The sequence below is a fragment of the Homalodisca vitripennis genome, chromosome 7 (genome assembly GCF_021130785.1).
Source record: "Homalodisca vitripennis isolate AUS2020 chromosome 7, UT_GWSS_2.1, whole genome shotgun sequence".
NCBI classification, from domain to species: domain Eukaryota; kingdom Metazoa; phylum Arthropoda; class Insecta; order Hemiptera; family Cicadellidae; genus Homalodisca; species Homalodisca vitripennis.
This window is the reverse complement of record NC_060213.1, coordinates 52776329-52798773: the sequence shown is the minus strand read 5'-3', so window position 1 is coordinate 52798773 and position 22445 is coordinate 52776329.

The following is a 22445-nucleotide window of genomic DNA, read 5'->3' as shown; positions in this document are numbered from 1 at the left end:
TTTTAAAATTTGAAGCTGTTCACAGTGATTCAAAAGATTTATAAACGGAAACGGAATTATAAATTTTACGAAATATATATTGTTCAAAAGTTAGATATAAACACTGAAATACATTTCAATAGTATTATTAGTGTTTAAATCATTAATAATGTTCTTTAATAAATGATTAAAACTTGGTGTCAAAATTAGTATTGACTACTTTTTAAACCATTGTTAGTTTTTTTTGTTGTTTTTCCTATTGTAAACAACTCGCTTTTTTATTTTTACACCATTATTGTGTCTAGTCCAAACCCCCTTTTTTAGGCCCCTAATGTTACCATAACTCCTCAAATGTCCCCGAAGATTCCTTTCTGATAACCAGTCTGGTTATTATAGTGATTTTCGCACAAATATTCTTACCGATATTATATACGCTAAATAGAAAGCAATTTTTCATGGAGGAAATGCAATACTCACATAAACAAGTTAAACTGAAGATCAAGAAGTCAAAAATTCTTTTCATTTGGAAACACTGCAAAGAGGACAAGATGTTTTTTTCATGTACAAGATCAGGTAGGATATCGGGAATAATCATGATCTCTACATTATTTCCACTACTGTTTTAAGTTCGAAAGCACATGGGGGTATGTAGTAAATTTACCTATTAGTGTTGTATTTGAGTAATCAAACACTCAGAGATCAAGTACATGTTGCAGGTTGTTTTGTTTATTAATTGGTAAACATTTATTCAAGTTTGTTACAGAGGAATTCATTCAGCTGACCTACATAATGAGTCATGTTTCATAATAAGCTTCGGTTATAATCTGTTAAGGGCTTTTCATTAGTGAGTAATATTTTGAGGGGAAATACGATTATTTGACACATCAAATTTAAAGGTTAACAGTGAATGTTAATTTTAGTGTTCATATTAATTTTCTTGACCTTGACCTATGATATTAAATTAAAAATCGTTTAGCCCAGCAATACACGAGGACAAGGGTTAAGACCAAGGATGTTAAGGACACTTATGTATGAGCGCTGGAGTCAGCACAACGTTCAGTCATGCCCCTTTGCTGAGAATCTGCTCGTCCAGTGAGTGCTGATCTTACATATCCCCAGATGTTTATCTACATACATATTTGTCAAACACAACTGGTTTTTAATTTATTATTCCATTAGAGTTAGTAATACATTTTTAACAATGTAATAATTGTTGATCTACTTTATTGCACAGTTAAGATATAACAAAACGTCAAATGTACTGTTTAAAAATATAATTTGTAAATTTCTCAATAGTGCTTATAGTATTTAATATTTAACTTCATTTACAATGGATTGTTTTTTAATTGGTGTTAGCAAAAGCTTAAAACTATTAAACACAGAAAAAATTTGCTTTCAATGTTTTTGGACACATGGTATTAAAATCTTACATTTTATACTACTATAATATTATTGAAAAAAATACCTTTATACTTATGATTTCATACGTTCTATTAAGAAAGCTCTAGCGCCAGACTGATTATCAGAAACATTGGATATTTGAGAGGTGATACAACATTAGGGGCCTGCAAAATGGGTTTGGACTAGAAACAATAATGGTGTAAAATTAAAAAGCGAGTTTTTTACAATAGGAAAAAGAAAACCTGATTAAAAGAGGAGGTCTAAGACTTGTGAATAAAATTTTTAGTTAGGAGTCAATGCAGAATGTTCTAGTGAACATGTTTGTTCAAAATTGTATATATCGAATATTAAAAATGTACAGAGTAAATAAAATATGTATATAGTTAAGTTGTTTTAGCTATAAATATTTTAGTTTTTTTTTTATTTCTTTTCGAATAATAACTTAACTGCTCAGATAAATGTTTCCAATAACCAAAAAATATTTTAACTATAGTGATCTTTCAAGGCATGTTCATTTCATCCCCAAAACAAAAAAAAAAGAACAAACTTAACTAATTCTACTAGTCGTATCATAATTCAAACAATAAAATATTATATTTTTACCTTTCTCCATAGCAATATGTGTTTTTCATCGTAATGTGACATTTTATATGGTATTTGAGTTTTCCTTAAGCAATCAATGTTTATGAGCTTTCAGTGGAGAAAAGCTGTTACTTTTGTTATATCATTAAAGAATCCGTAATTTTAGGTAATAATATACTATTTATGCTGAACGTATAGGCCAAAAACACCCGTTTAGTATTTTTGTTTTCAAGGTTCACAAAAACCACATCATTAAAATGTATTTTATGCTATACTTGACATTTACTTTAATCATAACCATAATAGATTTTTAGAATAAAACATTCGTTTATACAAACAATAATATGCATAAGGTACAAGCATAATATGACTTCGGTAAAATAAACATAAAGAGATGAATCCTTATCGCCAAAATGATTCATAATGGCTTTTTATACAAGTTCAAAATTACAATTATACAATTATTCAAAAATATTGAGAGTTAATGAGTGACCAAGTAAAAGCAGGGGTTTTCGTCTCTGTACCACACGGGCGCTGTGGCGTCTAGAGGTGACGTGTAGTACGTCGCTCAAAGAGTTAACAAAAACAAAACAAACTTTTTATTATAACAAGATGCAATGATAAAAGTGTTAGTCAGATTATTAATTTAATTTTGAATCGCTATTAAATTATTTTATTCTGAATATCTAATAGTGCCTATTATGCAAGATTTTGACCAATTCAAAATATAAGAGTTTTTTAATTATACTATTAATACATAAATATTGTATGCATTATAACTGACGAGCAAAGTACGGATAATGTTTTGTTGGAGCATACTTGGCTATTGTACACGAGCATTGTTTAATCTTATTATACAGGTATTAATTAAGGTCTAAGAGATCCAAGGTTTTGCAATAATGATAATATAATTCCAGCACACAGTTAGTTGCAAATATCTGCTGAACTCCCTTTGGTATTGAAATAGCTGCTGAATGTTAAAATATTTGTTAAGGAAACTTGGAAGGGTCATGGCGGTTCGAACAGTTGGCACTAAAGAACTTCATTAAAATTTACTATTTCCTTTTTAAAAATAAAAGGTTTGTTTTGGAACTTAACCTACTCATTTAAATTACTTTCCTTTAAGATCATTCTGTGTTTTATAACCATAGTAATAATTCAGAATTATTAAAACCTCTAAAGGGCTTGTATTTTAAAAAATCGCATGTTATTAAAGTTTACAGTTTACAGAAATACTTATATTTAGAATATTCAGTAGTTTTTACAGAGACTCTCAACCTCTCCGACGTATCATTAAGCATACGCGCATGGCACAATGTTCTCTAGATCGAGGATGTGTAATGTTGCCATTAATCCCAACTAACTCTCAGTCAAAGCCAGCCTCAGTTACAAGTAGCCAATTAACTCCAACGTTTGGAACTGTCGCTTGACCCCATTGATTGGCAGAGCAGATGGTAGATACGAGTGAATGATATTAACATTAAGGGTCCGCAGTGCATTTTAAACATCTTTTTATAAAATGTAATTCACTTTTACATTGGTAAAAGGTGACTACTCATATTTACTTAAATGAATCTCTGTTGCAAAAGGTATAACACAACTCATCAATCATTAATTTTCAAGATTATGAAAAAAATTCCTATTTTTTTACAAATCTATTGTATAAAAGGCTGATCTTTATAAAACTAATACACTATGGAAACGTCCAAAATTGTCATGTGTTAAAACTCAAATTTAATGTTTTATTTAGCAAAGTGAAACATTTAGTTAACATTTTGGACTTAATACCGTATTTATCTGAACGATAAATTTGCACATTTTAATAGAGGAGTATTCCAAACTTAAACTCAAGATTTACATACCATGTGCTCCAAATGTTATGCTAACTGAAATTAATTAGAAGAGATACAGAAAATACTAAATAGACAATGATGTACGTAATAACATCACTAACAAATCAATGTGGTAAAGTTGTTTTTTGGTTTGGATAGTTTACTTGCTGCGCTAAAATAAGTAACTTTAGTCAAGGATTTTAAATTTTTTTGTATCTCTTATAGTTTCTAAGATCCCTTCAGCGCGCCCAATATTTGTAACGCACTGCATATTGGGTAAAATAACTGATTAGTTAACTTGAAAACACTATTGTTCTGAAATGCTATAACTTGACGCTATTTTGTTGTACAATATAGTACTAAAGAGCTCCATAACAGAGATATTTTATACCCAGGAACGAAAAATTCATGAAACATATTTCCCACGTGACTTAACCTCCAACGTGAACAGCAGAGAGGGAACTTGAAGAGTGAAAGCTTAATTTATCTGGCATCTGCAGTGGCGTGGGCTTCTTACCGCATCCTGATCTTCCTGAAATATTACTTGTAGTGTTTATAAAACCTTTTAAAAATCTATTCACATTGCCTTCATGCTACTAACAAATATACCATATTTCAAACTGCTATAAAGGGTAGCAATAATTTGCCTCGGAGATTAGGCACTTTAGTGGGAGTGATATACATAATAATAATAATAATAATTTTATATTCTCTTATATAACTTCTTTTAAAGAATACATAATATGAAAAAATAAGCAGTCTAGATGCGGTCATGAAAATACATTTTAATCTCCCTCGTTACAGTACTGGAAAACACAATAAAATCGAAGATTTTTTTATGTTACATTCGATTTATGTTCCGTTTAGCACGAGGCAGCTTAACACATGTGGTAATCGTGTCCACACTGTTGGTAATTATTATGTAGACGGATTGTCGATCATCAAGATTTATTACAGGCAAATTCCCTATTGGTAGTTGGACAAATCTATTACGCGCGCGCGCGCGCGCGTGTGTGTGTGTGTGTGTGTGTGTGTGTGTGTGTGTGTGAGTGTGCGCGCGCGTGTGCTATGCTTTCGTACCTCATGATCAGATAGAGTGGGAAAAACAATACCGTAAGTTATAAGTTCGGTTCACTGAAAAGAATGGATTTTGGTTATGAGAACCGTAAAATAAGATTTTAGAGGCTCGATTAAGAAGGACCGCCGCACACACTGATTTTAACAAGAGTTCACCAGGTTACACATAATGAGTTTATAAACAGTGCATATTCAAATAAAGTGCAGAAAATAAACAGTTACCTTTGTTTTCATGAGGGGTAACCGTAGTCTGCTGTTGTTGAGGGCCAGGTTGTGATCAGGAAGTGTGGAAATAGGCTGCTGTCTTGTAGGCAGGCGTGAAGACGGAAGATGTCCTTCACGGATTCACTCACGCACAATACGACCGAAAACGAATAGTTCATAACACTGTGGCCAGTCCTGTAGAGCACGTTAGACGCGGGTGTCCGGGAACAGAGACGTCCTGGTAGAGATTGCCAATCCAGAGCACTGACTTTAATGTTAATGTAAATGTACAACAAATAGAGATAAACTAATATTTAAGTGAGAGAGTAACACATGGGGCATAAAGTCACTTGTTGAGTAAGTATGGTCAGCAGTGGCTAGAGTGCTATATAAGAGCCCAAGGCAGGACTGAGCGTACACTGAGCAAGCGTGCAGTCGCTTTCAAGGTGGGCATTTGATAAGTCAACCGTTGTGATTGGTTGGTGAGTGTACAGTAAACAGCTGATTCGTGAAACAATGGTTCATTGGTCTGTCACTGTACGTGAATATTTTAATCCAGTTAGGAATGGTATTGTAGGCACTAGGCCGCAGAAAGAGATATAGAATTAATGCAGTATATACAGTTTAGTAAAATAAAGGCAAATATAGAGTATAAATTTCACAAAAGATATATACATAATTATTGTTCAATAAAAGTAGCCTTTTCATATTAGGCAATAAAAAACAAGTTATTTAACGCAATAATACTTAACAGTTCACTATAATAGTGGTTTCTACATTATTAAGGAGAAAATTAGTTATACAGGGGACCCATGTTGGCTGGTGTTCCAGCTCATACAAGAAATATGAGTAAAATACGTTTTCGTTTGACTTTATAATATTATCATTAAATTTTCAATACAATTTTACTTCCGCTTAAAAATTTACCTTTTTAGCAGGTCTGTACACACATATAACTTTTCACATACATAAAAACTGTACATTTTTTAATAAACTCCCCTTCATCAAAATTCTATAATGTAACTTAACCAATATAACACAGAATTCAAACATTCCATATCAAAATACATGTAGTAAGTCATTTCAAGTCCTTACATAGGAAGTGTTCCAACCTTAGAACTCTCCAACCTGTATTTCAAAATGAAACTTAAAATCTATAACTCAATGTAACAATTGAAGCACTGTTTACTTCAACCAATTCAATTAATATCCCCCATGTTTATTAAAACAAAAATTATCACTCTAAAATATCCAAAGTTGCGGGCTGTTCAACGCAATTAACCCGCTAACTTTATACCAATTGGTTATTATTAAGACGTGCAGAATAAAGGTATTTTGGGTTTTAAATATAATTGACATCATATTAAGCTATTCAGCTGTATCAGATTTAAGCATAAGTGGTAATCTTCTTTTGAAGATAAAAACGTTACTCATTAGATTGGTCCGTGATATAAAATAGAATTCCTATAATTAAAAACTGAATGAATACTCTTATGAACGACTCAAAGCTCATTTACATTTTACATCTCTGATAATATGCAAATTTAAATAAAATTTCAAACTGTGTGTTTTGTTGTAATACTAGGCCACAATCTACATATGGAAATGTTTAGTCTAGACTGTTTCTCTGACTTACTTTGCTTGAATATATTCCAGCTCTACAGCACAAGTAAATATTTAATATTATAACAACTTATAATTTGGGATTTTATATTTTTTAATATTTCATTAGCAATCATTTTAGTGATTTTTGCAAACTAAATCACGCGATAGACTCGTCCATCTGTGGTTATCTGTATGTTCTTGACCGAATAACCCTTTGCCTCTAGATAATTATTTGAGTTTTACAAAATGAACTAATAGACCAATATTTTTGTCCCTATGAATTTGGGTTTCTATACCAAACTTTAATAACTTTTAGACAGACATACAGTCAATCCAATTGTCTCTTGACCATTTTAACTTAAGGTCTTTGGACTAAAAGGAAGCTTTTTATTAAATTTCAAGTTTCTAGGTCAATTCCAGGGTTTCAAAAATTATTTCAGAACTTCGAATAAAGAGAATAAAGTTCGAAATAAAGTGTGATTATTTTGACTATGAAGAAGCCATGTGCCTTGTTTCAATTTTGTTTGTTCTCCCTATCAATATTTATCTCACAGGTGAGCAGGCGGACAGATACAGAGACAGACGGGATTCTCTTTGATTTTTTTAGCAAGTAAGGGGTACATTAAAATTGCGTGAGGTTCCCACATATTACTGTTATATATCTATATTGTCATTGTGTTTATATAGCAAAACATACTACATGATATAAAAGAATGTAACAAAACGAGTTCTTACTAATCGAGTAGATATTATTGGCTATGAACAAATCTTTGATCTTATTCAGTGAACTGAAACTATATTGTTATTCCTCAAGGCATTATCCTTTTCAAATATATTGAATATATTATTATTAGGCGTGAGGTTAATAACTTTAACGTTTTATTTTAAACCCAACCATGAATAAACATCTTACATAGAAAATCATTTAGAGAAACCAGATAAAACAGTTTTTCAGGATTACGTTTTCTTAAATTGTGGTTTTACTCACAATTGGAAGGAGACATTACTTTTCTTAATTGATTTGGGAACCACGTACATATGAGAAGAAAAATTAAAAATCCGTCTTAGAGCAACGGTATGGAAGTCAGTGCGGAGATTACTTAAAGTATCTCAAAGTTAATGTGGGCTTCCTAGTCTTTCAAGATAAAAAAAGTTCCTACAGGCGTCTTTTTATGCGTGGCATAGACACCAAGACAGAATAAGATTCGGACTCGTCATCTTTTTAATGACTATAACTTACCTTATAAAGAATCGGGCAACTTTCAATGAGGAAATAGTCTATGAGTTCTCCTGTTAGAGGTAATTTTGAATCCGGTAGGACTTGTGGTATAGGGTCGAATGTATTGAGTTATTTCAATTTAGTCACTATGTGCCCACAGAGTTGTTTCAGGTTACATCAGTGTCCACAATAAGCTCATCTAAGAATTCTTAGATATAGCAAAAAGCTACAAGACGGAATATTTTGCAGATAATTTTTAAATCGACGGCTGTAACTAAGATGATAGATGCTAGCAAATACAAAGTTACTCATACACATGGAATCTGTTCTAGAGCAATGTGGTAGGAGAGAGACCATAAAATACAATTTTCAACTAAACATAGATTACCCCACTGGCAATTTGAAAGGTGTTTAACTATTATCAGGATTTCCCTAAAATGTTTTTGAAACATGACAAGAAGTAACGAGATAGAATATGATGCCTGAATGAATCTTTATTTTTATTGCTATCGTTTATCGATTAAGAAATATTTCATCTACTCTGCTTTGGGGTGCCAATACGTGTTGTTTTTTGTGAGTTCGATTGAAGTAGGAATCCAATCCATAGCAGCGAAAGACAATATAGTACGTTAATTGCACTCTAAACCAATACAACAATAGATGTAGTACTGATGTCAAAAGTGTCATTGCTTTATCTTTAAACGTTCAGAAAATAACAAGCCTTTTTGCGACTTTACGAGCGAATTGTATAGGAAAAATGAGATTAGGGTTTAATACATTTTAAATAAATTTATGTATATATTGATAAAGAGGGCATTAGTGTGAGTAGGCTGAACACGTATGTTGATAATGCTTTCAATTCATAAAACCGTATTAACTAACACAAAGACAGTTTTCATTTGCCATTTTAATAATTGCTGTTTATACAAACTGTATTACACAAATATAATTACTTAATTTTACCGGTATTTACTCTGCAGTAACTTCTAGTTATTGAAAAGTATGAAATTCTGAAGTTAAACTGTAACCTAGTTGCCGAATACAGTGAACTTTAATAAAACATTGGTTATCGAGTGAATACAGATTTAACAATCATCTTTCGTAATTTATACGCAGTGTACAATAGCAGGAAAAAACTAATGAGTCACCTCTCTTTTTCACGTCCCCCACTAATTTACTTGTTTATTAAAATCCTGGATTTTAATGCAATCGCTTTTAGTTCAATCAATCTTCAGAAAAATATTAATAAAATTGTGAAATATTATTTATTAGGCATATTTTGTATAATACTATTCATAATACTACACATGCTTCTCAAATTCAAATAAAAAAATTATGTAGGAATATAGATACAATTTATCTAGTTTTACCCCATTATGATTATTATGGAAGGAGAAAGAGGGAATAAATTAAAAATATTATTACATAATGTTAATGCAGTACGTTTGGAAAACTGACTCAGGCTTAATTCGATTTCAGTACCTATTTTTTTTTTATTTTACTTTAGGCAAGTCAATACCATTCTATTTCCGCCGTATAATACTTTAGAACTACAAAATATTTACATTTTGAAGTTATATAAAGGTTATTTTATAAGTTAAAACTCAAAGTTGATTTACAAAAAAGTCGAGAGAAATAAATTTAAGTTGATAATTAGTTGTTTGTTTAACTAATAATTATTATTCAGCTTCAATAAACCATGAGTCGTTTAAACTTAATGCAAAATACGTATGTTCGTATATACTACTATAATGTTTCATTAGACACAATATGACTATAACGACTTGGATTGTAGTTATTAATACTCCACAGTATTATTATTTCAATTATCAATGAGACATCCAAGACGATATAAAATATTATTTGATTAGTAAGCTCCTAGTGACTATTAAGTACAATTTATTACTAAATTTGTTAAATATAACCAAAAGAAGGGCGAAAATTATGAGTTGGTGCTTTTATACTCCCCCCTCTAATCAACTTTGCTGGACATTCGCGGTGTTCTCTCATTGGTCCAGCTGTATCAAACGAGGTGAACACTAGTCGTAACAAGACAAGTTCTAATCAATCCGAGGCAGTCAACCGCCTTCCTAACAATTTAAAACTACCAGTCCTAACTTGCCAAAGGATTACATGTTCGTTTTTACCCTGACTTTTCAAAATCTAATTTAGAATTAAATCCCAATATTTCGTTGCCAAAATTGTACGTTAATTCAAGTTTTAATAAAAAATATAAACCAATGTAGCTTTAAAAACGCTACAATTGTCATACTAATTGGATGTTGCTTAAAAGTAATAAAATATAGTAAAAAAGAATAAGAATTCAATTTTATATTCCTCAATAGTTATATTATATGAGTTACAAATCGTGAACGAACTGTGCAGTTTCTCTTGGCTAGAACGCCTGTTAATGTTAAAAATTGTGTTGATTGATTTTCTACAAAGTTGAAATATATTTTTATACTATAAGGAATACAATATATAAATATTAATAACACACAAATTTAGTAAAGTTAGCTCTGTAATTACATTTTGGTAATTTATTATGATTTTCTTAGTTCTGATTCAGACGGGGCTAGCAAACCAACAGCTGGCCGTGAAATATATTATATTTCTAAAGACCAGAATATAAAATACAAAGATTTAGTTTGATTTCGTTTTAAAGTGGATACCTGGGTAGTTGGTGTTTTGAACTATTATTACGCGGAATAGTTTCACATACTTTTCTAACTGGTTTTAATAATTATTCAACTATCAAATCTAGCTGTCCAATCATCCATTTTTAAAGTCGAAGTTTTGAGTTTTATTCTAATAGGCATAGATGTTGCATTTTCCATCGTAAAACAATAATTTATGTCCACTGTTTACGTAAGTAATCAATAGCAGTGAAGGTTATGAAAATGTAAAGTGTGTTCGACATCAATTTACTGGAGTTAGAAACAATAAAATTTTATGTGAGCAATAAACGAATATAACTATAACGCTTGTATCAAGTGAGGCAGCTGCTCGGTCATATATGTGTTGAAGGCTTATTTTGAATGTATGGACCGCTTGAAGTTTTACTATTTAATAAACAATACGTTATCTTGCAATATAGTGTAACAGCAAACTTTGATGGTAACTAATTTTGTTATATTGCGTATACTTATAAAACTGAAGCTACATATACGATTAATAAGTTTAAACACAGCATTTAAATACGGAACAATCTCACAAATAAGCAAATTAGGAGTATGCAAAAGTCTTCCTTTGATATTGAAATGACTACTGACTATTAAATATTTACCAATGGACGGTCCGGTGGGTTAAGCATCAGTTAACTTTATAAACCGTTATAATTTCCTTTTAATTTATTAATAGTATTTTATTTTCTTTATTTAAAATTGATTATTGACCGTTATTGTTGGAAATAAAACCAGATCTCTTAAACTAAAACATTACAATTACTCAGTGTGGATAGCATGTTATAAACTATGTCATAACAGTACTTTAAGGCATGTCATGTGTACTGGGCCAGAACTCTGGCTTTCGTAGTTTGAAATTTTACACGTATGCTGGAATATCTGACGTAAAATTTATTTATTTTTTTACCTCAGGGGTTTTATCTCCATAGAGTGTGCTTGTTGAGTTACATTTATTCAGTCTTATTATATTTTGTATTTTTAATGCCTAACAATGAATAGGAAAATATATGTTTCTACATTTTTGTAACTTTGTGTATATTTTAAAAAGTTTTATTATTTGAAAATAAATAACTTTTATAGCAATTCTTAAAATACCACTCACAAAACATTTTCTAACATAATGCATGCTTTACGTAGTAAATAGTTCATAGTGAGAGGGAAATAGCTCTTAAACAACAACAACGCAGGTCGGATTTACAACGGATATCCTTAGTTCTGAGAGCTTTATTACAACAAAGAGGATGCGAAAAGGTCTGTAAAATGTACTCCTGCCTCGGGATATTACCCCATTCTAGTCCAAAAAAATATTATTTTATTATATTAGTTTTATTAGATTATATATGGTAATTCTCATTTTCATTGTAACTACGTTTTTATTAAATACGTTTATGGTGTGTTATAAGATTATAAATGCTATGTATTTTACTTTATGTTGTTCATATAGCTAACGTATTAAATTCCAAATCGTTAAGCGGTAATAGTTATGTTTCAATATTAGTGCACAGTTTTTAAATATCACTAATCAATAACAGTTATAAGCTTTTGATCTTTATCACTTAGATGATTGAAATTTGTGACTTTAATTTTTCAACTAAACAAACATTTTTCAGTTTTACTTTTATACTGGTTTGGTTAAATTGAGAAGAAAAGGCTTTATAGACGTACGTAGTTAGTAAAACCCTTAATAACAAAAGCTTTTCAGAAGGTTTTATAATCCAATGGTAAAGTTAGTACAACTCCCAAATAGCTCAGTGATGCAATTATCAGAAATTGAAATATAGTATTGCGTGTTATTGGTATATTGACTTAAGTAGTACTGAAGGGACTGAATGAAACATTCAGAGCATCATATATCCATCAGTAAACTTTTTCTTATCTTACCGCATTGTCAGCCCTGTTTTAGCCAATATTTTATATGTAACGAAAAGCAGCAATAAGTGTATAACTGAATAGTGAATGTTGCAGGAGAATATTCCTCCAGTTCGTAATAAATAATATTACATACTTACATTATTTTTTAGCTTATTGAACTTAACGGGTTTAATCTGTTATGTTTTTGTATGTACTTTTCAAATTATTGTTAACTTAATTAAATAGTTTGTATTAAAACACTAAAATGAATATTTACACTCTTAAATAAATTTTATTTAATTTAGCAAAATCATGTCCAAAAATTTATATATATATATATATATATATATATATATAATATATATAAAATTTAAAATAATGTAATTCATAATAAAATAATGAAAATAAAATAGTAAAATATTTCTTAACCTATGAATGTGTCAGAATAAGAACAATATTTATTAATAAATTATACACAAGATAATTTATAAACTAAGATTAATATTCTTAATTTTAGTAAATATGGTTTGCCACATAGCAAACATAAGGATAAAGCCATCAAGCAGAAATAACTTATAAAATAGTTTTTCTGTAGCTATGTAATAAATACCCAAATAAATAAAAGGTTAGAGAAACGTTTGAGATTTTCTAAAAATGTTAATTTTGGAGTGAGGTATAAATTTTGCTTTTTTTAAAAGGAAACAAATGTTTTAATCATAAAAATTTTAATGCCTTAATAGTATCAAAAGAAAACGCGTCATTGCTTTTCTGTAATAATTTATTTTATAATTTTCAAATTTTATTATAGGTATCTTTTCATAGTAAAAATCTTAAAATAAAGGTCAAAGTATATAATATTATTATAAACGTATTGCAGAATAGGTATTTGCGAAAAATAAAATAACGTTTGCTTATTAAAAATTAATAAAGGTTATGAAGTACAGTAACTTAATTAGCTAAACCGAAATAAATTAAGCATTACATAATTCTTTTCTAAGCGGAGCGAACAAAATAATTATTTTTATTTTTTGTTTTACACACACTTAATGAGAAAGCTTCTAAATAAATATAATTTTTTTTAACACCCTATTATTTTGAATTATCTTCATAAAAAACATATCTATTAGAACTGTTTCCAAACACAAATAATACGTCATGAAAGGAATTATTCTTTAATGAATATTTCTATTATTGATGTTATTCCTTTTTACCTTTAACTTATTGTTACTTAATTAAAGTTATAACTATATAGAATGTATCAAAGTTTTTAAATCACTACATAATTTAAATCTATTAAAACTGTTATAGAAAATCCAACATTAAGAAATATAAAATTTGGAATACTCCACATCTGGATAAATAACCCAGGCTTTCAGAAATAAGAATATTATATCCGTACTTAAACAATAAACTATTCAGAAAATTAGACTAGACTAGACTAGACTAATGAATGCCATTGTTATTGAACATTATATTTCTTCCTGTTTGAGATATCAATGATATTTTAATAAAAGTTAACACAGATAGCAAATAATTTTTGATATTATCTAGTTAAAAGAATGCTTAGTTTACAATATTGAACGATTCTGTACTCAAAAGTACACACCTGAATTGTTTACAAAGCAATATATTATTCATTACACTTTGACTTGGATGAATTTATCCCAATTATATTGATTACATTTGAATTTTGTGTATGCAATTTTAAACCTGAAAAGAAAAAAATTATGGTTGCCTGTAAAGTCGGTTTTACGGGCGAAGATTTTACGTGACAACGTCTTTTTCTCGGTAGAATATTTATTGATATGAATATTATTAAATTGCACAATAGGAACAAGGAATTGAATGAAAATTAAGAATTGCACAAATTTTAACTATAGAAATATATTTTGTTTACTAAAACATTGTACATAATTTGAAATTAATTAAAATTTGTTATTGAAAATGGTAAAGTTGAATAAAACATTTACTAAAATTGGAATTTGAAATTCTTGCTAAACACAGTTAAATTCTAACTTCGCGCGTGGTGATTGGTCGGTTTAGTTCGTTTGTTTGGTCGCACTGTTATGACAGGTAAGAGGTTATAATTTGTTATTTTACCTGTGTTTACCTAATGTTTGACTAGCAATACGCGCTGTTTCTTCTCAATCGTCCTATCTAGGATAATTAATGTTCGTATTTCAAAGTTTTAAAATCTATTGAGCATAATTTATGTCCTACTGATACATAGTAAATAAATACTAGGAAAGGCGATTAAAATGTAAATTATGTTCGATATCAATTTACTGCAGATAAGACAATAAAAAGTTTATGTAAACGAATCTAATGTTTTCGTTTCTATCACGTGATGCAGCTGCTCGGTCATATACGTTGTGAAGGCTTATTAAATTATTTTATATGTTTCATGTTCAAAAACATGGGCCGCTAGTTTCTGTATTATTTAATCAAAATACTTTATATTATAAGATATTTTAGCAATTGTGTTCGTAATACACAGGTTTCATTGTTCATACATATAAAACTTATTTATAAAAGCTATATATACGATTAATAAGTTTAAACAGTATGATGAAATAAACAGAAAAATGTTACTAACAAAAAATCAAATTACGGATATACAAACCTCTTACTCCACTATTGAAATGACTAAATATTAAATCGTAACCAGGGGATGGTCTGGTGGTTTAAGCATCTGTTTATTTGAATAAACTGTTATAATTGAATTTTTATTTATTTATAGTATTGTATATTCTTAATTTAAAATTGATGATTGCCGATAGTTGTTTGGAAAAAACCCAAATCTATAAAACTAAAAACACTCACATTTTATACCTCTCCAAACCAACCACATCAGAATCTTTATTTAAGATGGATAGTTTTTATTCAGTGTGAATAGCATGTTATAAAAATATGTCATCAAAGCATTTTAATGTGTGTTATGAGTACTGGGCCTGCACTCTGTGGTTCATAGTTTTGTAATTTTACATGCAATTACGCTTACGAGTATATAAGAGACGTGCTTGAATTATTTTGGTGTTAATCTATGTTACTTTTGATGACTTAATCACCAAGAGAAGCACACTCTTCAGCCAGATTTATTAATACTTTGTACATCTGCAGAATAGGAAGAAGAGAATAGATTTAAATCGTCTAAATACACGTAACTGTGCAAAGGTAAAATGTATTTTTATACCGTACATTTTTAGTATCATTGCGTGTCTTTTAAAATTGTTTTTGTATTTGTAAATTAAATAACTTATTTTTTATAACACTTTTTAAATTATTGCTGACTAAAACTTTTCTAACCTAAAGCGTGGTTTACATAGTAAATAGTTCATTGAGAGAGAGGAATAGCTCTTAAACAACTAGAACGCAGGTTGGGTTTTCAACGGATATCCTTAGGTCTGAGAGCTTTATTGCAACAAGGAGGATTTGAAATGTTGATCAAATGTGCCTCCTGTCTTGGGATACTATCTCATACTAGTACATAAAATATCTACAGCAAATAAATGTATAAGTATACAGTGATTTTGGAAATTTGCAGCAGAATATTTCTCCAGTTCATAATAAATAATAGTTACATATTTAAATTATTTTTTAGCTTATTTCAATTTAACGGGTTTAATTCGAATGTCATTAAATATATTCTTATCAAATTAGTTTTAACTTAATTAAGTAGTTTGTATGACTACCCTAAAGGAATTTTTTACATTCCGAAACAATTTTTATTTCATTTAGCAAAATCATTTTTAATAATAAATTAAATAATTTTTAATTAATATACTCCCTAATACAATAATTATCTTTTATAACTTATGAAAGTAAGTCAGAATATGAAAAATTAATTGTAAATAATTTGTCACAAACGTAAACCTACAATAAATATTCTAAATTTTAGTAAATATGGTTTGCCACATAGCGAATATAAGGATAAAGCTATCAAGCAAAATAACTTACAAAATACTTTTTCTGTTGTTAAGTAATAAATACCGAAATAAATAAAGGGAACGAGAAACGTGTTGAGATTTTTTTCAAAATGTTGATTTTTGAGTGAGTTATAAATTTTACTTTGCTTAAAATAATATTAATTTTTCAACAATACACGTTTTCATATCTAAATAGTATAAAACTAAAATGCTTTGTTACTATTCTGTAACAATTTATTTTATAGCTTTGAAATGTTATTATATATCTTTTTCATAGTAAGAATGTTAAAATAAAGGTGAAAGAATATAATATATCCTACACGAATTGCAGAATAGCTGTTTGTGAAAAATTAAATCACTTTGCTTGTTAAAGATTAATAAAGATTATGAGTACAGCAAACTGAATGAGCTGAACCGAAATAAACTAAGCTTAACATAATTCGTTTTTTAAGCTAAGGCAAACAAAATCATAATTTATATTTTTGTTTTACTCACCTGAAAACCCACTGCAGTATGTAAATTACAAGAAGTAGTAAGAATGAATTTTTTAAATTTAGATTTAATAAGAAAGCTTCTAAATAAATAAACTTTTTTTGTGACACCCTGTTATTTTGGATTATCTTCATCAAAGAAAAACATATATATTACAACTATTAACAAACACAAGGAATACGCTATAAAATGAATTATTCTGTAATGCGTATTTATATTAATATATTTATTACTTTTTACTTTTAACTTATTGTTACTTAGTTAGGGTTAGTACTATATAGAATGTAAAAAAGTTTTTAAATGACTAAATAATTTCAATCTATTTAAACTGTTGTATAAATTTCTAATTTATAAAATATAGAAGATTAAATTAAATACTCCATATCTGGATAAATAACCCAGAATATCAGAAATATTAAATTTTATATCCGTACATAAAGTATACAATTTTTCAGAAAATTATACTTGATTACTGAATGCTGGTCGTTGATATTAAACATTTAATTGCTTCTTGTTTAATAAATCAATTCTATACATAGTTGATATTATCTAGTTAAAAGAAAGCTTTAGTTAAAAATATTAAATAATTCTGTACTCTCCAGTACACACCTGAATTAATTTTACAAATAATATATTATTCATTCCACTTTGACTTAGATGAGTTTATACCAATTTTATTATATTGATTATATTTTAATATTGTGTATGCATTTTTTAACCTGAAGAGAAACATTTAAACCTCTAATTGCAGTGTTGTATGAAAAAGTTCTGAAAAACATGTATACTGATCATATTAAATGATCCCCTTTGTTAAAAACCACGCAATTGTTTTAAGTATTTCCAAAAAAATAAACCAATACGTAGTATTAACTTTAAGAGTAACTTTTGTATTTAAAATACGATATGATAGGTTTATGTTATTTGTATTGCATGTGCTTGAGGACTATGTTTAACTATTTAGTAGATTTCTTTTCCTTTAATAGTTAACATTTTTTCTTTCATTAATTTTAAAGACTATGGAAATCATTATTTGATTGACAAAAAATGTCTACTAAAGAACAAAGTTTAGAAAGAAGCAATACTTTTTTAACCATTCAGCAGTAATTAAAACATTTTCACAATCATAACCATGGAAACGTGTCAAAATAGTTTTGATAAACAATACAGTGTCTGCATCCACAAAAAAAAAACACACACACATAAACATATAAATACGTGGGGAAGGGATTTTTTCATGGATTAGGTATTAATATGACAGCCACTACAAGCTGTAAATGTTTTTAATTAACCTGTATAATTAAAAGTAATTAGAAGTTTTCAAAAATTATTTTAATAATTAATTAATTAAATCTGTTATTTACATATTATATTGTAAAAGAATACAATGTAACTTAAGAATAACTCATTATGTCCTGTTAGCATAAGAGCGCAATCTTTCGACATGGCTAAAGTTGTCGGAAAACTCATTTCCCCGGTTTTGTCGCGTAAAGTAATATATTGTGCGCGCCCTCCTTAAAATAAGTTTAAAGGGTTTCCTTGACGAAAGCCTTCTCTTTAGACGTTTCCAACGAACTCAATAAACGTCATGAATATTACATACTTCTACTTTTTATAGCCTGAAATGTACTAAGTTTTCCAAAAAATACTTATGGATGATAACATACACGACGTTTTATAAAGAAGAAATTTTAAGAGATAAATCATTCGTCAAAGTCATTTGAGATGGTATACAAAATAATTTTTTCTAATGCTAAACTTTGTCATCTGAGAGCCAAAGTTTTTATACGTTTAGCCTACCATGCAAACATTTTAAACACACGCCGTACTTCCGGTCAAAGAAAGCGGTTTCTTTATTTTTTCTCTGATTTTTATCTTCTCTGCTTATAGGACTTCAGTGACCATTCTGTATAAGGATAGGTTAATAAATGTAAGAACAAAACCTAGAATACAACGCTCTATCAATTCACATCTTATTCGAAATCCAAGTATGGGCGTCTTCTTCTTCATCTTTACAATATTAAATCAAATCATGTTTTATTTCCTTAATAATAACAATTTATGATTTAAAATCATTGTAAACCTTTTTAGTCTCTAAAAGTTGTCATTATAAAACACGCAAACATTTATATTAAGTCAATGCGCATTTTAATAATCCTTATAATAAAGAGCTGTTTAAAAACTATACATAAATAATTTACAACTTTGGTAAGAAAATGCTTTTTTTCTCGACTAGAGTTTATTTTTTCCATACAACGTTAAATTCGCCAAGTGTCATAATTAGATTTTTTTCATTGAAACAGCGAACAATAATAAATAAAGGAAAGTTTTTATAATTGGACGTTTTTTATTTTAATATGGAAAAAGTTTTTAAATATGAAATGAAGGTGAAAGCTTCCACATCAAGAGTTTTAAACATAAATATGTTATTTTTAATTACAATATGTAAGACGTTTAAAAAATTTTATGGTTGCCTGTAAAGTCGGTTTTACGGGCGAAGATTTTACGTGACAGCGTCTTTTTCTCGGTAGAATATTTATTGATATGAATATTATTAAATTGCACAATAGGAACAAGGAATTGAATGAAAATAAGAATTGCACAAATTTTAACTATAGAAATATATTTTGTTTACTAAAACATTGTACATAATTTGAAATTAATTAAAATTTGTTATTGTAAATGGTAAAGTTGAATAAAACATTTACTAAAATTGGAATTTGAAATTCTTGCTAAACACAGTTAAATTCTAACTCCGCGCGTGGTGATTGGTCGGCTTAGTTCGTTTGTTTGGGTCGCACTGTTATGACAGGTTATAATTTGTTATTTTAAATGTTTGACTAGCAATACGCGCTTGTTTCTTCTCAATCGACTGAATTACGATTGATTGCAGAGTGATTTAAAACTAATAATTTACTTAACACTATCAACATTTGTCAATAGTATGACATAACCTATAAACTCAGTTTCTCAACTTTTGTGTCAATCTAACAATTAATCAATCAATCATAGTTTACGATAATGAAAATATCAGTGTAGCAATTATTTACCTTTATTGTTGTAGTTGTTGTAAATGACGAATCTAAGCACATCCACATTTTCACGAATAAAACATAGTTATCTGCTTTATCCCGTGCGGCGGACCCACAGTTATCTGCTTTATCCCGTGCGGATCCCGTGCGGCGGACCCACTGGACGGGCATCGTAACGTTACCGGGCGTTTACACTTTTTCATGAGTGACTCCGAGCCGCAACCTAATTTAAGACGTTGTCACGTCAATAAATTTAAAACCTCAATTTTCAGTGTTGTATGAAAAATTCCAAAACGTGTATCTATTCATGTAAAATGATCCTCTTTGTTCAAAACCATTAAGTGTTTTAAGTATTCCCCAAAAATAAACCAATACGTGGTATTAACTTTAAGGCTAATTATGTGTTTAAAATATAATATGATAGGTTTTGATATGGACGAGTATATAACAAATTTTTGGCAATCGAAATACGTGTGTAATGTTATTAATATATTACAATGCGCTTGAGAACTTTGATTAAGTATTTATTAGGTACTTTTCCTTAGTAGTTGAGATTTTTTTAAATACTTTTTAAAGACTCTATAGAAATCATTATTTGATAGATAAAAAAGTTCTACAAAAAAATTGAGAATTAAATTTTGTATAAATTCTGCTTTAATAAAACATTTTCACAGATATAGTTATAGAAACGTGTCAAAATAGTTTTTGATAAACAGTACAGTGACTGCATCCACAAACAAACACAAGAACATATGAATAAGGATTGATATAATTAAACTATAAACTATAAAAACAATTAGAAGTAGGAGAAATGGATTTAATAATTAATATCTATGAAATGTTTAAGAGTGTAAAAGTATATAATGTAACTCCAGGATAGCTCAGATTCAATTATGTCCTGTTAGCATAAGAGCGCAATCTTTCGACACGGCTAGAGTTGTCAGGAAACTCATTTCCCCGGTTTTGTCGCCTAAAGTAGTATATTGTGCGCAACCTTAAAATAACTTTAAAGGGTTTTCTTGTTGAAATTCTTCTCTTTAGAAGTTTCCAATAAACTCAATAGACGTCATCAATAATACATAGGTACTTCTCCTTTTATTCCTTGACACGTACAATGTTTGCAAATACTTATGGATGATTATATCCACGTGATTGTATAAAGAAGGAATTTTCAGAGATAATTCATTCGTCACAAACAATTGTCATCGTATAAAATAATTTCTAATGGTAAACTTGGTAATCTGAGAGCCAGATTATTCCTACGTTTAGCAAACCATGTAGAAGTTTTTAAGCACACTTCTTACTTCGGGTCAAGGAAGGAGGTTTCATTATTTTCATCTAATTGTTATGACCGTCTTCCTTTTAATCTTTACAATATTGAAACAAATCTTGTTTTATTAGTTTAAAAATCGTTGTAAACTTTTAGTTTCTAAATGATCAGGAAACATTCATTGATATTTAGTTTAATGCCCATTTAATAATCCTCATATTAAAGCATTGTAAAAAACTATACATTTACATCATTGATAGGAATTGTTTTTTTTTTCTTAACTAGAGATTATTTTTCCATACAACTTTAAGTTCGTCTAGTACCATAAATAGATTTTTCATTGGAACTGTGAACAATAGTATATAAAGGAAAGTTTGTATAATAGAACGTTTTTATTTGTACGATGAACAAGTTTTTAAGTATGAAATTAATTAAACGTTTACACGTCATAAGTTTAAACAGAAATATGTTATTTTTAGTAGCATCTATGATAATAAAAGTATCCATTTTTTGCAATGTATAAATAATTGGAGAGAGAAAGAGGTTTTATTTTTTGACGGTTCAAAGCTTGACTAGGACAAAAAATATCAATACTTTTACTGGTTCATGTACCACTTTAATTAATCATTTAATTTTATATGCCCCTCAAGTCTTAATTTAAGATTGTTTTTGTTTTGTTACTGAATTTGAATAAACAAACTAACAGTTTTTCATTATTATTCCTTATCTAACACCATGTAAAATTATTAAATCAATGGTTGGTTACAAGGCTATAACAATCACAAGGGCATTATTCGGCACATTTGGTTGACTGGCGGCAGTACATTCATAGAATGGTTTGTGGCCAATTCCCATTAATCCACCAGACTTATGGGCTTATCAATAAAGCTTTCCAGAGCATTCTGGTTATGACGTTTCCGTTTATTATCTGTGTACAACTCATTTGTCGTAGATTTCTCATAAACTAATATGCTTTATATCTGCTATTCCAAAACATAAGTCGACTTTCTTGTTCGGTCAAATAAATTACTTCTAGTTTTAAATTAAATTCTTGAATATATTTTAATACTGTATCTGCCATCCAAAAATTAAATACTCTAGATATTTTAAACATACACACACATACCCATATATTTAATGTATATATATATATATATACATTAAATTGTATAAATTATATATATATATATATATATATATATATATATAAATTGTATAATGTAAATATTATTATTAACATTATACAATTTAATGTAAATAAAAGTCGTTTGACAGGTGTTTGGTCTCCCGATCA